General features: G+C 46.7%; 2 protein-coding genes across 6 annotated transcripts in view; one reads left to right on the forward strand and one right to left on the reverse strand.

Annotated features, from left to right (window-relative positions):
• The window catches only part of Pdk1 (Phosphoinositide-dependent kinase 1), a 322,127-nt gene that overhangs the window by 265,737 nt on the left and 39,485 nt on the right, over nt 1-16,905 (forward strand). The window lies entirely within an intron of this gene.
• Nucleotides 1-16,905, reverse strand: part of LOC105664193 (uncharacterized) — a 288,268-nt gene that overhangs the window by 253,059 nt on the left and 18,304 nt on the right. For 3 of the 4 annotated variants that reach the window (XM_012297707.2, XM_076530197.1, XM_076530198.1), the window contains one exon: nt 5,029-5,186. The exons of the other annotated variant lie outside the window; for it this stretch is intronic. The gene's annotated coding sequence lies outside the window, so the exon portion shown is untranslated. The remainder of the gene's footprint in view (nt 1-5,028; nt 5,187-16,905) is intronic. 4 annotated transcript variants of the gene reach the window in all.

Here is a 16,905-nt window from a genome sequence, read left to right on the forward strand (position 1 = left end):
CCAACAGGTGAAACTCGGCAGAAAATGTTTCCTAGAAGCAACACCGACGCGTACGCGCGTCATATACGGGCTGGGAATTCCCGAATTTCGTCGCATAAGAATGCGAGACAACGGGACCGATGTAAAGTTCATCGGGTATCGAAGAGGCAAAGGCATCGAAATCGTGATTTCTCGTCCGACGATTTATATGTATTTTCTGGTCATATCGTACGTCGTGCACAGAGTGGTTGCACGATTTTCGTTTTAACCGAATCCTGAGTTTGCCAACGGTGCGTTGAAAATGGCTATGGTGGGAGGTGAATGGATCCGCGGCGAACAGGCGCCGTAATAAAACGTACATATTTAGTAATAATAGAATTGGCAACGGCACAGCCAATTACATAAGGGAACGAAAGAAAATGTAAAGGCGAGCTAGCAAAAATTTATGGAGGTTGGACGTTTCGTACAAAGGTGTCGTTTCGAAGGAACAAAAAGGTGGCCGCCGATAAAGCAACTTGGCAATGTTGAACCGCGATTCAAAACGGAACTTCCCGTTCCGACATCGGTCTAACCGTCTCTTCCTGCAATAATGTATGTGAACTGAAAAAGAGGTAAAAGAAAAAAATAAAGGGCGAAACTCTTGGCAGCGAGGCTATCGGATATTTTTCGTTCGTAGTCGATCCACCTTGAGCTAAGCCGATTTCGACCGAAAGATATTTCCCGGACGGCCAAGTAGATTAATAATTCGTTTCTTTTTTGGTCGTTAAGAGGCGTCCGGCTGCTCGAACACGAGCTACCGCGTCGAGAAATAATAAAAGTGGACTCCTCGAAATATTTCTCCGACTCGATTTGGAACCGAATCGTTCGCCGACGGAGAAATTTCCATGAATTTCGCGAACTTGCTAACCAGTTTATTCCATAAATTTCGCTCTTTATGTTCGGTAAATTTTCTTGGAAATTTCAAAGAAATCGTCGAATTCGTTAAAACGAACGTGTCAGAAACTGCTGCGCAAGTGGCAACGACGGCGCTTCGTTTATTACGTTTAGATAAATATATAAATGTACGTATAACGGTATTGCAGTAATCGAAACAATCTACCGGCATAAAATCTAGACGTTAGAGTGTCGTCGTCCCGTGCTTCGTAGCTTCCTTCCGCTACCCTTCTCTGGTCTCAGTTTTGCACAACTCCGTGCAACGGCTTGCGACGATATTCGATTCGCGATGGTCGCTAGCTTATTGATCGTTAGGAAGGAGAAAGGAAGGTAACCGGTGATTGGGAAACAAGCATCGACGTCGTAAGGAAGCAATCATCCCCCTCGGTTGCTCCACTGCCCTTAAATGGCCGATCGATGCTCGGGCGCACCCTTTAGAAATGTCGGCCAACGAACGAAAACCTCCCTCGACCATATTCTCTCCTGTCTGTCGCGGTGTTCTCGTTTCTCTCGTTCCTCTGGTTCTCTCATTCGATTATCAGGCTGACAGCAGTCGCCGGAAACGATGCTTTCTTCTTGATTTGTCGAGCGCCGCCACGTGATCGCGTATTAAGCAAACGTTGCTCGTTTCCGTCTTTCGATCGACGTCCATTCCATGGAATTTCTTCTTTCACGACAGTGGACTTCCATCCATAAAAATAACTGTTGCCGGATGATTTTCTTCGACGGCGGGTAATCGACTTCACGGTTATTAACCTTTTCCGATTCCGAATAATCCTCGAACGCCGGTATCGTTACCTTACAGAATATTTATCTTCGTTAAAGAATAGCGATCGAAACGAGTCGACGACGATTCGACGAACGAAGCGGGTACGTCGCGTAGCTTTCGTTCGTGGCAAGTTCGCGGTTGCAGTTTTCGCGAACAACGCGATCAAAAAGGTCGCGAACGATCATCGAATGAACCTCTTGATCCGCGACGAAGAGAAGAAGAAGAGAAGAAGAGCGTAAAGCAGCTCGAGGTCAACGAACAGAATGATTCATGCATCTGTCTCAGAATTGTGAGACCGTTCGGCTCTGGAAGCGGAACGTTCCAAGCACGTAGCGGACACGGACCGGCATTCGAACTCTGTCGATTGTCCGAGGTGGCCGTCGCGCGGCTACACCAAACAACGGCAACACGAGTCGACAATGCATCCTCGCATTCCTCTCTCACGCTGCGCCGGCCAGAGCGGCCCACACACAACTATCGAACATTAGAGGGAACCCCGACGGGCCGCGACGAGCCGACGGCCACCGAGCTCGTATAAGGCCTGTCTCGCCTCTATGGGCCCCTCCTTGTCCCACTCCTCTTCCCGCGAGGACCTCCGAGGCTTCCAGTCAGTCTGACCGTTGCGTCGTGTCGCGCGTCGTGTGCGTGATCGCTCGCGCTCAAGACTCTGCACGTGCATCTCGATATACATATACGAGGCGATAGATCGCCGAGACTGCACTTCGCGTTCCGAGAACTCGACGAAGAGGAAGCTGCCAACTCCCTCCTTCGCCACATTTTTCGGTTCTTTCGCTTTTCCGAAAACTTCCGTCTCTCTTTCGCTTCTTCTAATCGAACGAGCTGCTAACGTGCCACAGATACATTTAACAGTATACGTACGGTTTAGAGATACAGATGATTCGACAGAAATCCGAAACATCCGCGAAAAGATGCGTCTTGTCGTTCTGCATGGACTCGACGAGCACGAGAGAAGCGTCGAGTCACTCCATAACCTTCGAGGTACAATATTGTAGCCAAGTCAAGTAACAAGAAGAACGGGAGCGTAGAGGGATTTAATAGCAGCATCGATGTTCGTTAAAATTCCATTTCGATGCTCCCAGTAGTTTTCGTTGCGTGCTCGAGGAGGGTTCCTGCTCGTAAATCAACATCGTCCTCGGGATTCGGCGATACGAACTTCCTCCGCCGCTCGATGCTACGATTGCTCTTGGTAGCAAACGGGGTAGAGCCGGCGTTAATTCGTCGACTGCTTATCCAACCATTAATTAGCCATTGCACGGTCATTTTCATCGGAATGTCCGCGAGGAATGAACGGTCACGCCGCACCGCACCGCACCGCCTGCCGAGAAACAGTTACCGGACCTTGAGCTCTTCGTTGTTGTTTCATCGATCGTTAGCTCCTTCTAACGATTCGATCGCGGATTTCTCGCGATACGTCGCGTCGGCTCGCGTTGTCGCTGCTACTCGGCCGAGTAACAGTTACCGAAGACCTTGAGTATATTCGAGCGCTATTCGTGACACGTTCGTCAGAGGCGCGACGTACGATCCGGGAACGAGGCTGGCCAAAGCCGGATGTCGTCGGTCGTCTGGCCCGATCTCGGTCGGAATCGTCGAACGTCGAAAAAGGAAGAGTCACCGGGAAATAATAGGTAATCCGAAATACTCGATTTAGCTTGGAAAAGGGCGACTGGTCCGGAGAGGGTGAACGGAAGGAACGCAATTTCTCGTCGATCGTGAAAGCATTAAGCAACGTCAGCTGCCTGCGGGGGCGGCTGTCGTGGCCTGTAGCCCGATTCATTAGTTAAATAATGCCGGGCACGGTCAACGGCCGCGTATAGCCCATTGCAGTTAACCGACTGACTGGCGAACCAGGTCGACCAGTTTTCGCGATAGCACCGCCGAAACTCGACGAATACAAAAGGAACCGTGCGAAAGTGACCGTAACAGAATTATTTACCTCGAATCCTTTTACGATTTCGATATAAACTGTTGCTTAGTGATTTATCGAAAAAAAAAATCAAAGCAGCGATCATGGTCGCATTTTCCGATCGACAATTCGACAGCGTGGCGAACGAGACCTCGAACCGGTCGTAAGAGTCTCGCCTTGCTGTCGAAGATAGCCGGAGAGCGGTCAATTTATTTATCGCGTTGCACGACAGACAGTTCCCGGTACGACGTTTCGCTAGCCTTTATCGTCATTTTCGCGTTCGCTACGTCGCGTCGCAACAGTTGCATCGTCGATCACGAAACAGCGTTGTCAAGTTCAACATTGCGTTTCCTCGACACGTTCGAGAAGAGTATCAAAGATTCTTCGATGAACTCTTTTGCTCCTAGTCTTTTACTCTCTTACGAATAATCGTCCACTCCGAGGAGCGATCGAAGGAACGAGATAGGACCGCTGAAATTTCCAAAGATCCACATTTTCATGAGGTTCATAGTCTTAACGCTTGTCCCGTTGCGAGTCGATAACGATTCACTATCTGGATCGGTATCGGTACGTGCAGAAATTTCATAACGACCGGTCAGTCCTTTCGTCACGCGCGTACTTATGATCGTAGCGAAATTGGTTAGTTCTATCTTGATCGTAACTCGCCAGTACTTAGCGCTCGTGTCTTCAACGTCCGCTTATCGTTGCTGCTTCTCAACAGCGAACGAATCGGTTGAACAAGAAAAAGGTTGTCTGAGAAAGCGGCGTTCTTCCTTGGAACCCGTCTATCCAGCTCGCCTAATTACTCTTCGATCTCGCGATTCCTAGATCGACGCCACTTTAAAATGTTAAATACGCTCGCGTGTAATTAGTCGAAGGTAATACGTTCGTGACAGTTTGACGCGCTACGATCTATTGCCGGGTAAATCAGTTTTACGTATAAACACGGCGTTTTCTCCGCGCGAAACGTGTCGTTGAGCCGATCGAGATGCTCGCCAGTTAGATTACCTCTTGATTTACTTTGTGTCGTCGCAAAATCGCTGCACCGTCGCGCGTGGAACTTGATAAAAACGGCGACGACACGCGCGCGAGTTCTACTAACTGTACAACGACCGAGCTGAGCGACAACGAGCCTAGGGAATATCGCATAAAAAGCGGTCAGCTGCGGACGATAGCAACATTTCATTCTGCCACGTTTAACTATCCTTTCAACCATCGGACACAGTTCCAGTGGTAGAGCTTCAAGGTCGACGATATGGGTCAGACGCGATCTACGCGAGGCAGCGAACAACGACCAAAAGTCCTGATGTCCATGGAATCCTCTCGAGTCTAAATAGGCATCTCTAGCGAGAATGATTTATCGAAGCCCGATGAAACCACCGCGGTCGCATGCACGGTGGTGTGTTGTTTATCTGGAACGAACCTGCTGCGGCAGAAGCTCCGCTGTACCGGATGTGGCTCGCCTGGACTCGACGTAGTTGCTGACCGTCCGTGTGTTGTCCCATACCGGTTTACTTGAACACCTTTGCCTTGTACGCCAACAGTTACGATGGCAAAATGTACTCGTCTACCATGGAAATTCTGTAACCGAATCGAACCGTGGATATTTTCCTCTTGGAATTTCGAGAAAAGTGTTCGCGATCGATTAACCCGCGTAGGCATACACGTCTATACGATACTGGACTTGAGTATATCGTTACCGAAAATGAATTTTTAAATAATTCGCCAACCGGAATAAAAGGTATAAACGTTATATCCAAAGAAATACTTCCTTTTTAAATGCGAGTCTTGGACTTTTAAAGGAAACAATTACGAACGGTTTCGCGGTACGATTACTTGTCGCAAACGTTAGGTCGATATATTTCGTAAGTTATAGAAACAGTAAGTTGTAGAAGCGGTAAATGGTATTTCCATTATATGTATAGAAACGAGGCTGTTGTCGCAATTAACGAATGGATGTCCATAAAAAGGATAGATATCTCGAAGGACACAACGAAGCATCGAGCGGCGGACTACTGGTACATTAAGGATGCAAGAGGTCTGTCCTTCTTAAACGAGATCAAAGTTGCTTTTCACTCGGTTTCGTTTAATTCCGTTGTACGACGTCAAATATCTACGCTACGTTACACGTTTCAGGAATCGTTCGTCCCAAACGCCAACCTGACCCAAGACAATCCCTCTTGGACTAATACGCGTACAAAACTATCTAGGATTTCTGTCCGCTACGAGAATCGAAATCGCGCGATGACGCTTTTGACCGATCGTTTCCAATAGATTCGATCATCAAGTCCGCGCGTTGAAAACGCGTATCGACGAATACTTGTACGATAGAGAAAAAACCGAAATCAGGTCGAATCTAGCGATTTGTAATCCTGAAAACACGTATTGTCGGAATTTGAGTTTCAAATTCGAGCCACGAATAAATTACAATAATTCAGTGATGGACATAACCGTCTGAACGTAGCCGCTGACACGAGTAGAGAAACGAATATAAACGAGAATCGCAGATCCTATCGAAACATTGAACTTGGCTTTTAGATAGAGAACGTACCGTTTAGAAATCTGCGGAAATTCGAAAATTGTGTCGTAAAGTAAAGAAGTTGAAAATACGGTACGAGCGACGCAAGAAGGTGGACGTCTCGATGGAAAGACGTATGGGTAAAGATTTGGAGAGAATGCGATACAATGTCGGAGAGAACGGTTTGACGGTCCTCTCTGAGCGTCTTTGTCGCGAGTCTCGGAATTGCGTCTACTCTTTCTCTATCGAAATCTTCGAGTCCAAGTACGGGATCTATCCTGTAATATCCATCCGTCCCGACTTCTTCGAGCTTTTCTTATTGCCCATCGACGTTATACAGAGCCCCGGCTCCCGATACGTTCTCTATTATAACGATATATAAGAGGACTTTTATCGACTATTACCGATGCCGGTAGCAGAAATACGCGGTGGTTCCGCGTTTTAATATGCCGGCATATTTCCAACGTCATTGGTGCTCCCGTCGCGGGGAAACTGGTTTCCCCGATGAATCGTGAAACGAGCAACCAAAGCTGCCAGATAGAGACAAGACCGAAACGGGGCCAGAACATTTTTTCCTTCGATTCGCGGCTTTTCAACGCTCCTACCTCTTTCCGCGTTAAGCGAACGAGTTCTCTACAGATCCGCGTAGATGCTCGACGAATAGTACGTACGTATATACATATATCCTTGAGAGATGGTCGCGTACGAACGGAAAACGTACACGTATACGGCATAGAAAATGAAAAGTTTTGTTATTCGACGAAACGAAATTCACGGCGTCGGGTCATGGACAAGCCTCGGCTACGGCGTTAGACGCGTTCGAGCGGCACGTCGCGAGAGAAACGTATCGCTTCCGCGTTCCAGCAATTAGAATACCTACATATATGCATCGCACGAGCAGGGTCAGCAGAAAGTGCAGAAACCGATGCGGTTTCGCGTGTATCGTGTTACGTCGTGGAAACGCAAATACTTTTGCGTTTGACTCGAGAACCACGCCACGCGTCGTCGTGTCGCGACGACCTCGATTCCTCGAAAGCGTTGACCGAACGTTACGTCAGACCTAAGCATTAAGCATCGAGCGTCGCGTACTTTTTGCACCGAGCAATTAGTGGACTCGCGCTTTTTCGCGCTCGCCGAGAGTCCCGAGCACACGTTGGGTACGCGTGCACCTGTCCACCTGCTAATTGACACGAATAGCGTGGATCGTTCCTCGAGGACGACGTTCCGCGAGTGCCGATCGTCAAGATTATCCGCTTGTAAACACCGCTCGGTTAAATGGCCGCCCGGAGAATTTATTGCTATCGAGAATATCGAGAATCTCACGAATATCAGGAATATCGGGAAAATATCAATTTTATGGCTCTGTTGACAACGGCCTGCCCTCGTATTTGCGCCGTTCTTCTTTCCTTTTGTTCTGGCCTTTCCTACGTTTCTTAAGCTTCGCTTAAGGCTTAAACCCTTTTTCACCGCTCGAATGCCAAGTCAATTCGTAGTAACTTGTTTACGACACTGGAACGATCGAATCCAGCTTAATCGTCGGTAAACCTTACGGTATTCTACGCGGTAATTTCAAAGCACCGTAATGTACCTCGGTACTAATGCTTTTGTTAAATGTCGATCTATTGTACGAACAGACTTTTCCGAATGCTACAACGATCATAAAACCTGACGGCTATACCGTATTACCATAATTTAGGTTCGATTAATTTATGACGCGAATACGAATAATCCGATCGAGAAAACTAAGTAGAAAACTTAGAGCCGCGTTTTCGTGTGAATTATCACGAATTTATATGTGTTTTTAGCGTTTTCCAGTGGGATGTCGAAACGTTTCGTAAGACGGGATCATCGGTACCCTTCGCCAGACAATTTTCATGCACGTATCCTGAATAGTCGCGATAGTACAGTTTTATTTCCGCAATCTGGTAAGTATGGTATCGTATTACCGTAATCAGGAAATGGCCGAAACGCGTTTCATGCCAATGGAAACGACCGGTATGTTTGCCAAATAGAAGAAAGTCGGAAATTTTTGAAGGAATTCGCTATTCCGTGGTAAGATGATACGAAACGTGCGTGGAACCGGCCGTGCAGCAAATTTCTTCTCTCGATATCTCGAACACCAAGATGATAATCATACTTTGAATACACATCGCGTACTTTTTTATTTTTGTTAAGTTAAATCAAGCTGGACGACATTATGCTTGGTCGCGGGCATTTAAACGTGCTCGCGGCCGCTCCTGGTTTCGTACTTCGTCTTACGTGTCCGATTGCATCGGTATTTTCTCCCCGAGGCGTATGTCGCGCTCGTTTCGTGGCCACCGTCGCAACTCCATGAACGAAGAATTTCGGTTTCGCCTTCGAACCATCGTCGAAATTCGGGCCTGTTCGCGCGTACGACGAACGTCGAACGTTGGACGTTGGACGTCGAGAGTCACGCGATACCAAGCGCGTGGCGGATATTCGATCGACCGTATTGGATTCGCGCGAACCGATTCGTCGACGTTTCTCCCGCCTGCTACATATATACAATATACCTAGATAGAACACGTTCCACTTACAACGCAGGATGAATTCGAATATCCTTTCGAGGCTGATCGAAAGATGATTCTCGTTTTACTTGAACCGTTTCGCTTAATTCGAAAGCATGACGAGTAACCGTTCTAGAATTTCGATTACAGTTTTATCTATCGATTTAGTTTCTGGTTTATTGATGCGAGCAAGGAGTTCCGAGTTTCGTGAAAATCAATGAAATCGAGCGTAATAAGAACGGCGGATATGAAATTTCACAGAGACACGGAACATGCACCGGAAGATTGAATGTTCGGACGTAGAACGCGTGGCGATGCATAAGAATAGCAACGTTCTTCTAAAGTAGTGCCGTGAAAGCATTATTCCAGCCACGATGTCCTGTTGAAAAATCACTTAATCCGCGGCAAGCTGCCAGCGTTTTATCGTGGGCCATCCGCGCGCCAGAAAAGTGTCGAATCGTCACGAGTGGTCATCTCGGGGCGGAAATGGCTGATAGGTGGTCGTGGAAAAAACGCGTTTCTCGAAAGGGAGTCGAAGACCGATCGAACGCGTTCGTGCATATCTCGCGTGCACTTTCGTCATCGACGTGCTCCCACACGCGAGAGAGCCACGGTTTCGCTGGAAGCAAAAGCGAAGAAAACGCTCGGTATCCAGGGAATGTCGACTAGGTAGGAGCGGCCGTTGGCTGCCAGGACACGCGAGGATCCTCTTAAGCCTTAAGGCTTAAGCCGAGCCATTCCTTCGCCGAACAAGGACAGAGTCGTTGCTTGGCAGAAATGAATTCGTTCTTCGAATGGTTGGCCGCGCTTCGGCCTCCTCGAGGATCAGCAATCTTCGCGCGGCCCAACAAGCCTCGTGTTAGCGGTTAGATCTTCGATGAAGATCGGAGAGTAGGGCTTGCAAAGAAGAAAAATAAATTAAAAGGGAAGTCATGTTTTGCTTCACGAGTTGGGCTGCATTCTTCGAACCTCTCGAGAGAAGTCGAAGGCGTGCCCGAGTTATCGGCTCGAATCGAGAGGCTGAAGTTCCTGGAGCGGCTTCATTATTCTTGTCCTGTCGGCTCGCAGCAGGGATGTTGACTAAACGCGAAAAACAACGCCGCTCTTTGGCTTCAACGATCCTACGAACAAATCGTTCTACCGACCGAAAGAGAAACGGTGAATCTCCACCGACAACGGACATCGCTAAACTGCGGATGTTTGCATCCTAGCGTGTAACTCGCTACCTCCGCATATGCCTGCCAGACGAATGTCCGTTTGTGCCCGCTTCGCTGACGAAATTCGACGAAATTCGACGAAAAACGACATCGAAAATCGTGTAACGCTGTAACATTTTTTGCGAGTCATCCTAACGAGTTAACGACGGGACTAAATTGGCCCGACTTACGCGTTTGCCGTTCAACGTCGTGGCCATGGAATCGCGAGAAACTTGCCTGTTCAACGGTAAAATCGTTGATCGCGTCTATTTAACCGGCATCGATGCCGACAAACGGACGATTCGGTTACGTTATTACCATCATTACCGATTAATAACTCAATTGCCGGCAACTATGTGTTTACTACGTTTCTGACGAATGCCGAGTTTCGTTCGAGGAATTTCGTGCCCTCCACGGCCGTAATTACCGATTAAGCGACCGAGAATCTTCGAATAGACCGCGCGCTCTAATGGTCGGTCTCGAATGAAATACTGATTTTCACAGCAGGCCTGTGCACGCGTCTAATCGCGAACCTCTCTTACTCGCGGTAAGAATTTCACCCTCGACACATCGAATCAACGGAAATCTGTTCGCGTTTGTTTCCGCAGAAAATTTTCTTATATCGGTAAACGTTAGATCGGTACGCGCGGTATTTCCAACCGGCCGAACGAATAATTAGTTCATGGAGCTCGACGTAAAATCCGAAAAGATCCAGCAAACCGATTAAACCAAAGTTTCGTTTCACACGATTTCTCTTCTGCGCGATGCGATACATCGTAAAATACAATTTTCTGCGAAAAGTATAAGATCTTCGAAACCGACGATTTTATACGTGCACATAGTTTCCGTTTCGCCACATTGTTTCGAGCAACGATTACTTTTAATCCGATGTAACGTTGCCTCGGAAATTATTGTACACGTTGCAACACACGTTTACGAGCCGAACGAGTAATTTGCTGACGACAAATTTAAAGCTCCGGATAACATGATTTACGAAGAAGCTCCTTGAAATTCTGCTCGTAAGTTTCATTTTACGAGGCGAAGATCGCGGATACGGAGTATAGCATCTCTGAAATCCATTACGAGACTCCGATGGCTACTAATTTTTCTTTACCGAGCTAATCCCAACAGCGAAATCATCGAATTTAAACAGAGATTACGTACATTACCGACGTACGTAAAACGCGTGTACACATACCAGTTCGCGATCGAGCGACTGGCGCGGTTGCTGAAAAATAAATTTGCCGTATGCGTAAGTATTTATTATACGATTGGATACGCGATAAGCGCGTAAACTTCCGCGATTTACCGACAATTAATCGACGATCAAGGCTGAAAAATGATGAAAATGACGCACGGTGGCACGGTAAATCTGGAATTTCGTTGTACGTTATCGGTTGAAACGTGGATAGGTTTCTTGAAAGTAGTGGAACCGAATAAAAATGCATCCGCGTTGCAATCACCTTTCACACCGGTTCACCTTGTACGTCCAACGTAACGGAATATTATTAAACGATCATTCCTGGAATGCTTCGTTGCGAGCCGCCGCTAATCTTTGCCGATAAAAACGCGTTAACTCTAATTATGGTACACATTTTGTGGCAGTCGTTCACTTTTACTTTTCAAGTATCGCCAAGCTTGCTCTGATTCGCTCGGTTCTTCTATCCCCTAATCGATTTGACTCCAATGTCCTTTTTCGTTACCCTTTCTCGGTTAAAAGTCGAGTGAAAAGTGAACCGATATCGATCGAGCGAAGGATCAAGATTTATTTTGCAACGTTCGTTCGTACTCGTACGATACATCTTTATTAAAAGCTCACTGGTCGCATTCGACAGCGAATCCGTGTCACGAGGACGAAGGAACGATATTTAGACGAATCGTGTCTAAAGCGTAAAGAGAGAGTACAGGATAACGTCCGAGTAGAAGAGCGAGTCGATCGTAGTCGTTTCTTTGAACAGCGTGGACCCGGTGAAAAGAGGATCCGTACTTTCCGTGTTTCCGACGGTTCGCGGTTGATGCGCTCGGTACCTTTCATCGTCAACGGAGTAAGAAATGTCTGGTGGAAGAGAGTGGGCGACTCGGCGGAGAGTAGAGGAGAGGAGAGGATAAGGAGATGGGAACGGGTAAGGAAGGAGAGAAAAAAGCCGAAGAGAATGGCGAGCATTCGCTCGACGCGGCCTTAGAAGGTCGCTAGCTCGAGCTAGCCTTCTTTAGCATCCTGCATCTACGTTTCCTTCGTCTCCGTTCGATTCGCCTCGGCCGTCTCCTTCTTTCCGTCGGCTCGCGACCTCCTTTCCTCCTCCTTTTTCCACGGTGCAGCTTCCACGATCCGATATCGCGGCGCGATGCGACGCGACGCCTATGTATCTGTATCGTGGTCTAACCTGGTCGCGACGCCTCTACGACTACCAACTCGAAACGAGCTCCGAGATACGCTTCTATCTTGTCTTCGTTCCCGCTCTTTTTCTTTCTTTTCTTCGTCTTCTTCGCCACGAGACCGAAGATGCACCTGCGACCGGAGCAATTCTATAACGCGAACCAACGATCGGTCAACTTCACCGTCGCTGTTTAAACGTTGCTTTCAACGAGCCATCTTCGACAAATTTTCTTGGGAATTATTCAACAATTTTGGCTCCGTTCTTTGAAAAATCTAATTATGTAAATAACGATGAACGATTGATCGAGTCAACTATTTATACCCGGAGATGTAAATTTATATGGAAATTCGGAATAGTTTCTTTTCGTGTGCCGCGTTTATATAAGTATACGTGAACCGTGAGCGTAAATTTCGAACGACTATACGAACTGTTCGCTTTATTGGAGCAAATAAGACGATGAGAATTTTTTAGGGGACTGGTCGCGCGACAAAAGGAGGAAAGGCAAAAAACCGTACCCAAAATCGTGAACGTTGACAAATGAACAATCCACGTCGCCAATACGACACCCCCATAGAGTACGCATCCGATATCTGTTCGCGACATATAAATTGTCCCGTTTTCGATCTCGTCTGGCTCAAGACTTGTATGGATCCTATGGGAACGAGCAAAGATTGCGATCTTCCATGAAAACGGCTTCTGACTGCAGTCTGGGATCCGGTAGAAAAGGATGAATCAGGATACACCCATCATATCCGGGGATGGTTGCTTATTCCATGTATCGTCCAGGACGATACAATACGGTGTTTACGCCCTCTTACGCACCCACACGTAGCTCTGCCCACATGCGAAAGAAGCTTTTTCGTGCCGCCATAGTTGGCGCGTCAATCTACGTCAGCATATCGCCTCGTGTTTTCTGCTCCTCGCAGATACCGCTTTAACAAGTAATCCCGTGTTTTAGCTAAAAATATTCGATTTTTTATTCGCGCGTAGTAAAACTATCGTTTTCCTACAGAAGTTTACCGTATAGTTAAAGCGAAAGAGCTCCACCGTTCGCGCAAATTAAATCCGTTGCCAGAATGTATAGATATCTTGAGATACCGACATGCGGGAATTTATTATTACTATTGAGTTAATAAAATTAGGATATAATGTTACTTGGTTAAGAGGTCTTTCGATAATGGATGTTTATAAGGTCGACGTATCAGACGATACGACCAGATCATTTTCACGCTTCCTGGTTTACTAATTTTTATCGAATCGTCGTTCAATCGAATGCTACGAAGAGAAAAATACACAGGTGGTCTCGTTCCTTCTAGCATTCTTCCGTTACTTTTTCTTCCCTTTTATTTCGATCTTCTTTTCATTCTGCGCTTCCTCTCCCGCTAGTTCTTTATCCCGTTTTCAGCTTCTTTCAGCGCAAGCCAACGTGCGCGTTTTGCGATCGTGGACAATAACGAAGGGTTGGAAGGGGATGAGAACCCGCCCATGCCGACCTACCTATTCGCGTCTACGCGGCGACTGATTTAGACCAGATCTCGATATCTTCGAGGCGATTCGAGAATATTTACATTTGGCAAACAACGGATACGATCCCTTTGTTCGAAATTCGCAACGACACACGGGGGTTGTTGGCGTGAATCGCGTCGCGTATCGTCCAAAGAACCTATGCGTCACCGGTTATTAACCAACGAGCGACCGATACGAGTTCTACGAACGATTCTGCCTATCATTTCGGAGAGGATTCTCTCGGATCAAATCCAAGCGAATTAAGCCGACGGGGGTTGACGTCGTGTGCTTAGCTCAGCTCGCTCGTTCGTTTGGAAATGCGCGCGATGAGTCAGGCCATACTTACGTATCCTGAACATCGTAATTAAAGGAAGCTGATATCCCGCAAGATTTATCGATATTATGCTTCTACGAGAATTAGCAACATGTTTATTTAGACAAGAATTCCGGCATAAGAAAATTAATATGTCATACATAATTAACTACGATCCTAGCTTGACAAGGGTATTCTGGTAAATAGAGGTGTCACGAACTTGTTGGATAAAGTTTTTTAATATTTCCGATGTTCCGACTCTGATATCCATCTTTCGCGTTTACCCTATTACTTACCGATTACAATTAACCGGATATTGATTTTAACCTTTTCACTTAATTAGCTACTAATTACCTAACTATTTTATTTAAAAACGAAAGCACGATTTCGACGTGTCACGATCGAAATAAAAGTGAACCTAGTTAATGACTTTCCAAGGAAACGTCCAACCAATGAACCGTTAACGATCGCGATTATTTGGTTTTCGTTTCGTTCTGTTATATTAGGTAGACTTATCGGGCGAACGAAGTTTCTTTTAAATCCGAACTTCCGTCGCAGCTGTTCGAGGGCGTACCATCAAACAGGGAACATACCTAGAAAACGATTTATCTGTACATACTTTGTCCACTGTATCTTATCCAAGAACAAGACACTACACGAAAACGTAATCGCCGGTGTCGGAGTAAAACCATGATATTCTTGTATACTACGTATATTTCGTATACTAAAAATATTTCTAATTCTTCCAAAATTCTTTCGATTATTCGATACGGTTTAGTTAGAGACAAAGTATTGTAAATTAAATAATAGTAACCGAAGGAAAGAGTGTACCGAAAAAAAACTACAATTGGCAACGATTAGAAGAGGCAGACATGGAAAGTAGCAAAGCAGCGAGATCATTCAAGAAAGACGAAGAACACGCGCGATCGTGTAAGTTTTGAATCTTTTCGTCCCTGGTGAACGGTCACTTTCACGAACCACTCTCGCAACTCGACTCGTCCTTTCCGCAAAGATTTTTCTTCGATCGATACTACCAGGTGAAAACATTGTTCGCGATAATTCTTCTACCTCCGGATATGCGAGAATCAACGGAGGAATGTATTTCGATTTATCGATGTTAACGCCGTTGATCGAAACTAAGTTCTTTGCCAATATCTTATCGCAAACGTGATCGCCGACATTCGATCGGTGATCGCGATTTGGCCACGCGAGTGACCATCCTTGCAATAAATTGAGAATTAAAAGGAAAATTTTGTTGGAGAAATTTCGAAATTACTCGTAGTAGCTAGCTCGCCGAGGAAGAAGGAAAAACGGGATCCATTGAAAACGAATAAACTCGAGTGACCGCGATACCGCTCTATTAAAATCCAACTCGTAAAAACGCTTCTTTCCTGTCGTTAAAGTCGCGGACGCGACGCGCTAAAGACGTTAAGCGCGATAATTGCCGGTAAAGTTGTGTCCGCGCCTTGAACCACCGTAAAAATCAGAATTTACAACGGTGGCTCGAGCTTAACCGCAATTACGACTTTCCTCGTCGGAACGGATAACGAGACTGGCGAAGAGGGAGAAAGGAGAGAGCTAGATGGGAAAACATTTTGAAGTACGAGTTCGTCGCGCGGGAAAAATCATTTGCTTTCGAACTGACAGAGATAGACGTAGTATTTTAGGATCGGATTAGACGTATATGTTATAAGACAATCGTTTTCCCGTACAGAAGAAGAAGATGTAATATGGATTTTTGCCGGTCGGTGAAGAGAATAGCGAGCGGAAAGAAGAAAAGCCTCGATAGAGAAAGATCGGTCGAAGAGAATGTAGAAAGGATCCTCGGCTGTTGTCCGGGACGGCCGACTTTCCCGAAGCGTACAACACCGATTGGATTTTAGCGCTTCGGGAGTGCTAAATGCACCGTCGACGTCACGTATCGGAGATTATTCAGCCTTTCGTTTATCTTGCGTGTCGATCGCCGATTCCAGCTATGTATCTTTTAGTCCAGCGATAAGACGGCAAAGAGAAAGGGAGAAAAAGAAAGAAGTCGGACGCAAAAGTACGCGAGTACGAGCAACCGGATAGCGACTAGAGGGACACAGAGTGCGTAGGATCTCGAATCGTGATCGTACATACACGGTATTTAGATCAACCAGCCTCCAGACTCAGTCTGCCGCGCCACCGGAGTCAAAGACCTCCTCCTTCTTCCTCTTCCTTCATCGGAATCCGATCAGAAAATCAGCGGAGGCGTTTATGCGCTCATTCAGACGGCACTCCCCTCTCCTTGTCTCATCTCTGCACCTTTCGCGCACCCTCTCTCTTCGCGATACCCTAATGTCCCTTCTAACTTAAGCTGCCGTGCCGTCTCGACTCAAACGTTACATTAAACCGCCCATTTTCGATACCTCGAACCCCAACTGTTCGGACTCTACCTATAATCTTTATTCCATCTTTATTCTATATACGCTAGATTCGGCCAATGTACTTACGCACGATCGATCGCGTAGCGATATAACGCGTGGTAGTATACGATTGCGGAATCGTTAACCACGCGTTGGAAACGATAACGAGACAAGACAATCACTGGACAGTAATGAGTAGCAAATTTGTTCGAAAGCAGTGGTCTACGGGTGGTCTGAAGGCCAACCTTACGCGGCGTCGCTAACTAACTCTCTGCATCCGGGTAATTGCGCGACGCAGGTATGCCATAAAACGACACGGCCAATAACTAGAAAGCCTGTATCGAACGATCGTTACGATTCGCGGAACGCCGAGTAAAGGATCCCATAAGTGTGCGCCGTACGCGTTCGATGGCGTGGAACAAACGGGAACATATTTAAGCGCAATAACGGAGTACAACGAGCATACGCGCGTCG

This window comes from Megachile rotundata, chromosome 3 (assembly GCF_050947335.1).
Source record: "Megachile rotundata isolate GNS110a chromosome 3, iyMegRotu1, whole genome shotgun sequence".
Lineage (NCBI taxonomy): Eukaryota > Metazoa > Arthropoda > Insecta > Hymenoptera > Megachilidae > Megachile > Megachile rotundata.